This window comes from Procambarus clarkii, chromosome 18 (assembly GCF_040958095.1).
Source record: "Procambarus clarkii isolate CNS0578487 chromosome 18, FALCON_Pclarkii_2.0, whole genome shotgun sequence".
Classification (NCBI taxonomy): domain Eukaryota; kingdom Metazoa; phylum Arthropoda; class Malacostraca; order Decapoda; family Cambaridae; genus Procambarus; species Procambarus clarkii.
The window spans coordinates 18,048,712-18,057,488 of NC_091167.1; the positions used below are offsets into that span (position 1 = coordinate 18,048,712).

At 44.7% G+C, this 8,777-nt stretch overlaps 1 long non-coding RNA gene across 1 annotated transcript; it reads left to right on the top strand.

The window, feature by feature from the left end:
• Positions 1 to 494: 494 nt before the first annotated feature.
• On the top strand, positions 495 to 2,148 carry LOC138365812 (uncharacterized). Its single transcript, XR_011229027.1, has 2 exons — positions 495 to 1,473; positions 1,518 to 2,148. It is a non-coding gene; the product is annotated as an uncharacterized lncRNA (long non-coding RNA).
• The last annotated feature ends 6,629 nt before the right edge of the window (positions 2,149 to 8,777 follow it).

Sequence of the window (8,777 nt, forward strand, 5' to 3'; positions counted from 1 at the left end):
GCAGCATTCAACTCCATAAATGTTCTGAATGGTTTGCGTTATTATTTATGTTGACATTGAGTTGTATTGGTTACGGTATGAATGGTTAGCTGACTTGTAGGGTGTAGGTGTTGTGGTAGGGTGTAGTGGTAGGGTGTGGCTGTAGTGGTAGGGTGTAGGTGTAGTGGTAGGGTGTAGGTGTAGTGGTAGGGTGTGGCTGTAGTGGTAGGGTGTAGGTGTAGTGGTAGGGTGTAGGTGTAGTGGTAGGGTGTAGGTGTAGTGGTAGGGTGTGGCTGTAGTGGTAGGGTGTAGGTGTAGTGGTAGGGTGTAGGTGTAGTGGTAGGGTGTGGCTGTAGTGGTAGGGTGTAGGTGTAGTGGTAGGGTGTAGGTGTAGTGGTAGGGTGTAGGTGTAGTGGTAGGGTGTGGCTGTAGTGGTAGGGTGTAGGTGTAGTGGCAGGGTGTAGTGGTAGGGTGTAGGTGTAGTGGTAGGGTGTAGGTGTAGTGGTAGGGTGTGACTGTAGTGGTAGGGTGTAGGTGTAGTGGTAGGGTGTGGCTGTAGTGGTAAGGTGTAGGTGTAGTGGTAGGGTGTGGCTGTAGTGGTAGGGTGTAGGTGTAGTGGTAGGGTGTAGGTGTAGTGGTAGGGTGTGGCTGTAGTGGTAGGGTGTAGGTGTAGTGGTAGGGTGTGGGTGTAGTGGTAGGGTGTGGCTGTAGTGGTAGGGTGTAGGTGTAGTGGTAGGGTGTAGGTGTAGTGGTAGTTATGGTAGCGGTTTAAGTTGTGGTGCTGGTCCAAGTGTGGTTGAATTGTTCGATTATAGCACAGCTATTGTAACCATCACATATAAATACCAGCTGTGCAACCGGCTACTGTAACCATCTGTATGCAGCGGCTACTGGCTATTGTAATCATCTGTCAGCAGCTATCGTTGGTCATCTAGTCCCGCTCCCTACCACCAGAGGGGCTTGTTCCACACAGAAGCATCTCACATGGTTGTGTGTGTTTACAGCACGTTGACAAACGCTGAAAACTGATTGGTTACATCGGTGGAACCAATCACATCTCTCACATTGCTTATTAGTTGAGTCGCGCCGGCATGAACGAGTAATCATTACAGGCCGGCTTGTGGTGAAGGACCGGGCCGCGGGGACGTTGAGCCCCGAAAGCATCATAAGGTAGTTACAGGATGAGAACTACGCTCGTGGTGTCCCGTCTTCCCAGTACTCTGTCGTATAACGCCTTGAAACTACTGACGGCTTTTGGCCTCTACCACCTTCTCACTTAACTTGTTCCAACCCTCCACCATTCTGTTTGGAAATGTGTGTGTATCTTAATTCTATGTGTGTGTGTGTGTGTATCTTAATTCTATGTGTGTGTGTGTATCTTAATTCTATGTGTGTGTGTGTACTCACTTAGTTGTGCTTGCAGGGGTTGAGCTCTGGCTCTTTGGTAACATAGAGCCAGTGTGTGTGTGTGTGTGTGTGTGTGTAATTAACTAGGTCTGTGTGTATAATCACCTGTGTGTGGGTGTGTAATTAACTAGGTCTGTGAGTATAATCACCTGTGTGTGGGTAAGAGAATGAGATTTTTTATATATAATCATGCAGTTCAAAAATTGAAAGTTAGATTACCACGATTTTGTATTAAAGTCGGTTTTGTATATTTTTTTAAACAACTAAATTTGTTTATATAAAAACAATTTGTTTTTAAAATTGTTTTTAAACAGTTAAATTTTAATATAAATCTCCGTATGTGACCAGTGAAGAGTTTGTGGTTATTTCTGCGCATATATATATATATATATATATATATATATATATATATATATATATATATATATATATATATATATATATATATATATATATATATATATATATTATACCCATGTCCAAACAAATAAACCAATTGGCCAAGAAGAGCCAATCAGCACTCACTTATCTAGAACCAACGGCGTTCATTGGTGGAGAATTTTTACAGGAAAATCCTGTAACTTGTGTATGTTTGAACATAAAAAATTCGCGATGTAATTATCACTTTTGTAAATTGTTGTTCAATGAGTTGTATTTTATTTGTTTTATTTATTTATTTGTTGTCTTCTGTGCTGATCTACTTAAATTTTAATACAATATGTAAATTAATTTTTGTTGTTGAATAATAAACCATAAAATGTGTGTTTTTAATTATTTTTTATCCTGAACTCAGACGAGAGTAATTGATTGTCACCCCGGAGGCTGCTAGTTTATTGTGCACCCCATACTTATCCTGAGAGCAGTATTGTGCACCCCATACTTATCCTGTAAGTGGTATTGTGCACCCCATACTTATCCTGTAAGCGGTATTGTGCACCCCATACTCATTCTGTGAGCGGTATTGTGCACCCCATACTCATCCTGTGAGCGGTAGGTATTGTGCACCCCATACTTATCCTGTGAGCGGTATTGTGCACCCCATACTCATTTTGTGGGAAGTATTGTGCACCCCCATACTCATCCTATGGGAAGTATTGTGCACCCCATATTCATCCTGTGAGCGGTATTATGCACCCTATACTCATCCTGAGAACAGAAGTGAGCACCCCACTCTCATCCTATGAGCGGTAGGTATTGCGCACCCTAAACTCATCCTGATAGTAGCGTAAAAAGGACCACAGAGGTCACAAAACATCTTATACACTCCTAGGATGAGATTTTTACATTAACAATTTATCCTAACTCCACTCCTAATAATAATAATGTCAACCAATTACAAAACCTCATTACAACATCAATGCATTTACATAAATTATTTTACACTGATGGGAGATCTTTTTTTACTAACTGGTAAACTATTTTAGATATGAGGATATTATAGACTCTGAAAAACTCCTGTTTGATGCTATTTGTTTTCACACTACTCAGTTTGTTCCTTAATCTCGTATATCATTTATCTACCTGAAGCGAAACATGGATACAGTACAAGGAGTTTAGATATTATATCATTTGAAATAAAATAGTTTACCATTCAATGCAGCTTGAGCTTTGATTTATTTCTAAATAGATCACTTTGTACACAAAGTAATGTAATGGTTTAGTAGGGGCCTGTCCACACACTTTACACTTTTACCTGATGTAAAGTAAATGCCAGAGATACTTGTAGCCCCAGCAGACCTGCCACAGATACTTGTTATTAAGCAGACCTGTCAGAGATATTTGTAGCCCCAGCAGACCTGCCAGTGATACTTGTAGCCCCAGCAGACCTGCCAGAGATACTTGTAGCCCCAGCAGACCTGCCAGAGATACTTGTAGCCCCAGCAGACCTGCCAGAGATACTGGTAGCCCCAGCAGACCTGCCAGAGATACTTGTAGCCCCAGCAGACCTGCCAGTGATACTTGTAGCCCCAGCAGACCTGCCAGTGATACTTGTAGCCCCAGCAGACCTGCCAGAGATACTTGTAGCCCCAGCAGACCTGCCAGAGATACTGGTAGCCCCAGCAGACCTGCCAGAGATACTGGTAGCCCCAGCAGACCTGCCAGAGATACTTGTAGCCCCAGCAGACCTGCCAGAGATACTTGTAGCCCCAGCAGACCTGCCAGAGATACTGGTAGCCCCAGCAGACCTGCCAGAGATACTGGTAGCCCCAGCAGACCTGCCAGAGATACTGGTAGCCCCAGCAGACCTGCCAGTGATACTTGTAGCCCCAGCAGACCTGCCAGTGATACTTGTAGCCCCAGCAGACCTGCCAGAGATACTTGTAGCCCCAGCAGACCTGCCAGAGATACTGGTAGCCCCAGCAGACCTGCCAGAGATACTGGTAGCCCCAGCAGACCTGCCAGAGATACTTGTAGCCCCAGCAGACCTGCCAGTGATACTTGTAGCCCCAGCAGACCTGCCAGAGATACTGGTAGCCCCAGCAGACCTGCCAGTGATACTTGTAGCCCCAGCAGACCTGCCAGTGATACTTGTAGCCCCAGCAGACCTGCCAGAGATACTGGTAGCCCCAGCAGACCTGCCAGTGATACTTGTAGCCCCAGCAGACCTGCCAGTGATACTTGTAGCCCCAGCAGACCTGCCAGAGATACTTGTAGCCCCAGCAGACCTGCCAGAGATACTGGTAGCCCCAGCAGACCTGCCAGAGATACTGGTAGCCCCAGCAGACCTGCCAGAGATACTTGTAGCCCCAGCAGACCTGCCAGAGATACTTGTAGCCCCAGCAGACCTGCCAGAGATACTGGTAGCCCCAGCAGACCTGCCAGAGATACTTGTAGCCCCAGCAGACCTGCCAGTGATACTTGTAGCCCCAGCAGACCTGCCATTGATACTTGTAGCCCCAGCAGACCTGCCAGAGATACTTGTAGCCCCAGCAGACCTGCCAGAGATACTGGTAGCCCCAGCAGACCTGCCAGAGATACTGGTAGCCCCAGCAGACCTGCCAGAGATACTGGTAGCCCCAGCAGACCTGCCAGAGATACTTGTAGCCCCAGCAGACCTGCCAGTGATACTTGTAGCCCCAGCAGACCTGCCAGAGATACTGGTAGCCCCAGCAGACCTGCCAGAGATACTTGTAGCCCCAGCAGACCTGCCAGAGATACTTGTAGCCCCAGCAGACCTGCAAGAGATACTTGTAGCCCCAGCAGACCTGCAAGAGATACTTGTAGCCCCAGCAGACCTGCCAGAGATACTGGTAGCCCCAGCAGACCTGCCAGAGATACTTGTAGCCCCAGCAGACCTGCCTGAGATACTTGTAGCCCCAGCAGACCTGCCAGAGATACTGGTAGCCCCAGCAGACCTGCCAGAGATACTTGAAGCCCAGCAGACCTGCCAGAGATACTTGTTACTAATTAGGAGGCGTCACCCCAGGATGCGACCCACAACAGTTAGGTATACCCAAGATTATCATATTCCCAGGATAATTGGAAGTTTACTTTCGTCATGAACTCTGTTTACAACTGAAGTATACTTGCTGTTTGTTCATTAAGGTCTTCTGAGGTCAGTAAGATGTCCAGAGATCGACAGGCCTTAAGACAGACCTTAATAAGCCTCCAGAGATCGACAGGTCTTAATACCTTGAGGTTACCTTGAGGTTACCTTGAGGTGCTTCCGGGGCTTAGCGTCCCCGCGGCCCGGTCGTCGACTAGGCCTCCTCTGCCCCCAGAGGTCGACAGGCCTTAATAATCCTCCAGAGGTCGACAGGCCATAATAGCCCTCCGCCAGATTGTCTGCGAGTTCATCATATTTTTTTTAATTAATAATAATTATAATTCACTGTGTCGGGGGGACAGGCAGCCAGAGTGTATTCATACACGTTAAGCTTTTGTCGTTAATTAGTCACAGGCTTACTCTTCTCAAGTAATTATCAAACGAATGCACCAAGCCGGGAAGGCTATTTCGCACCATATTACTCTTCCCCAAGCTGTAAGAAGGACCATTGCTCGAACCAAAACGGCTACTGTGGACCAGTGACCTACAGGACCACCTACAGGTCGGCGGCTGTAAAACACAGCAAGTGAAGGTACCCTTTTCAAGAAGGCACTATATACACTGAAAGGAACTGCACTAGGTGATCAGCTACACTTAAAGAGGCAGAATGGCTTCAGGTGCGAAGCTGGCAGAGAACCTTTTGTGGATGCGCCATGGCTCAAGATGTACTCTTTGTCTCGTCTTTCTAACAATTTATATCCTCTAATTACACGCCGATCTGCTGTGACAGCTGTGATGGTGTGAGACAACCACAGTGTTGGGTTGTAGCCTCGAGGGCCGAGGTGTTTACCTCGTGAAGGAAGCGGGTCAAGACCTGGGGCCAGATTCACGAAGCAGTTACGCAAGCACTCACGAACCTGTCCATTTTTTCTTAATCTTTGGCGGCTTTGTTTACAATTATTAAACAGTTAATGAGCTCCGAAGCACCAGGAGGCTGTTTATAACAATAACAACAGTTCAATGGGAAGTTTTCATGCTTGTAAACTGTTTAATAAATGTAACCAAAGCCGTCAAAGATTGAGGAAAGATGTAAAAGTTCGTCAATGCTTGCGTAAGTGCTTTCGTGAATCTGGCCCCTGCTGGCCTACACAACACTCACCACTGTCCAGATAACAACCCCTCCCTACCTGTCATGTTCACCCTCAAGCACCAACCTCTCAACAATCAGCTCACAACCTAAACTAGGATATTATTTTTCTCAAAGTCACAACCTGTGTCCATGTAGCCACAACTATGACACGATGTAACAAACCTGTTTTAGCAGGAATGCTCTAAAGTCTAAATGATCCCTTCTCACAATGCACTTCCAACCTTCACCATCGCACTATCACTCTCAGGACAAATCACAACTTATCCCGTATGTGATATTTCTCCATCAATTCTCGCGTTCCAATCCATCCTTCATAGTCTCCCCCACAACAGCGGCCAGAGCCTCGCCAGCCACCACAGAAAACGCGCAAGACACTCACAACTAACCCTAAACTATAACAAACTCCACGTGCTTTTATTTATTTATTTATATATATACTAGAAGGCTCATTGGGATTGTGAGGATACATAGTATAGTAATTACAATCTTGTAAAGCCACTAGTACGCGCGGTGTTTCGGGCAGGTCCTTAATCTAAGAAACTTATAAGTAGGTAAATACTTTACAAAATTTATAAAAATTATAAGTTTTTTTTTTTTTTTTGAGATATATACAAGAGTTGTTACATTCTTGTACAGCCACTAGTACGAGTAGCGTTTCGGGCAAGTCCTTAATCCTATGGTCCCTGGAATACGATCCCCTGCCGCGAAGAATCGTTTTTTCATCCAAGTACACATTTTACTGTTGCGTTAAACAGAGGCTACAGTTAAGGAATTGCGCCCAGTAAATCCTCCCCGGCCAGGATACGAACCCATGACATAGCGCTCGCGGAACTCCAGGCGAGTGTCTTACCACTACACCACGGAGACTGTATAGACTGTATAGTTACATAGCATGGAAAAAATAAAAGATGAGAGAAAAATTGTAGGTATATTAAAGCACATAGGTAGCTCAGAATGATTGCAATGACAGCTTGAATGGTAGTTTAACAGGTAGTTTTTAGCCCCCACCACCGGCCTCTACTCTTCACTCCAAACACAAGTTACCACCTGACGGGACCACTCCTCCATCACACAAGAGGAACACCCACGTAGCAAGAAGGATTTACGTCTTTCTCGGAAATCTACACCATCTTCATCAGCATCTTCATCTAGACATTCCTCTCACACTAGGAATGCATCCCCCTATACGAAATTTCCCCTCAAATAACACGAGGATATAGTGAAAGATACTTGCTTCCTGATAGAATTATTAACATCAATGTTAAAGACAAAAATTTACTTGCAAAGGACTTCTGTTCAGTTCGTTCTTAACTCACAGTCGGGACTCCCACGGTTCATTTCACCTAATGCCTCTGTTCACCTAGCAGTAAATAGGTACCTAGGAGTTAGTCAAGTGTTGTGGGGCTGCATCCTGCGGAAGGTCAGTACAGTTTGACCTTAAGGCGACCTTGATATAAGCCTAATGAATATATAAACGTTAGTTAGTTTAGTTTAGTTCATTTATTATGCACCCCATACCCATCTTGTGGGCGGTAGTGGAAAGGGTTACAGAGGCACATAATGGGCTCAGGGACTGAACCCCACAATTCATTTAGCTAAGCAAGTTACAATCTTGATGAGCTAGTTACAAAATTCAATATAAGTCATCACATCAACAATGGGTTCGAGATCGACCTTAAGTACAGGTTCTAAATTAAGCAACTGACATATGTCAGTTTATGCCCGAAACGCTTTGCGTAATAGTGGCTTTAGGCATTGTATGTACTAGCTCTACCTATAAGTCAACCAATCCTTGTAAATATTTATTGTATGTATGTACCTTACCTAAATAAAATTGTATTGTATTGTATTGTATGTGGAGAGCTAGTGTCACAATTGATATGTTTGTCCTGCACACCGCCCCCCATCCAGTGGGCAGCGGTGGATAGGTTACAATCACTCAGTTACTACCTACAGTTTGCAAAGTGGGGATATTTGGCTAAAATTTCTGGTAGCAGATCATTTTGAATGAAATATTGACACATCGCTGGAACATTGGTTATAGAATTGTCTCTGCATTCACGTATCTTTTCGCTCTCCATCACATAGTGACGGAGGGTGTGCGAATAATTTTGTTGACACAGTTTACATTTGGTCAGGTCTACATGATATATATACGATTCTTTTTCGGTCTCCGAGGAGACTAACGCAGACGCTCCCTACACAGCAGCACAGTGAGGCAGCGAGAGTGGAGCACCTTGAGAGGATTGACTGTGACAAAGTATCAGCAGGAATTTAGAAATGGAAAGTCGTGCCTCACAAACAAATTCAAAATTCAAATGCAAATTCAAGTGTTTATTCAGGTAAAGTACATACATATAAGGTGTGATACAAACATTTTATAGAATGGATTTATAGATAGAACTAGTCTTTATAGATGAGAACTTTATAGATATAGAACTTTATAGATAGAGGCATACAATGCCTAAAGCCACTATTACGCAAAGCGTTTCAGGCAGTCAATCAAACGTGATTGAGTTTTATGACAAGGTTACCAAAATAAGACAGGAAATGGAAGGCTGGACAGACTGTATTTGTCTAAACTGTCAAAAAAAGTTTGACGATATTCCCCATAAAAGACATAATGAAGAAGCAGGCTGGGACAACACTGGACTGGGTCAGGGAGTCCCTGAAGGACAGGAAGCAAAGAGTCACAGTGAGAGAGGAGGCATCAGGCTGGAGGAGTGTAGCAAGTGGGGTCCCACAAGGCTCCGT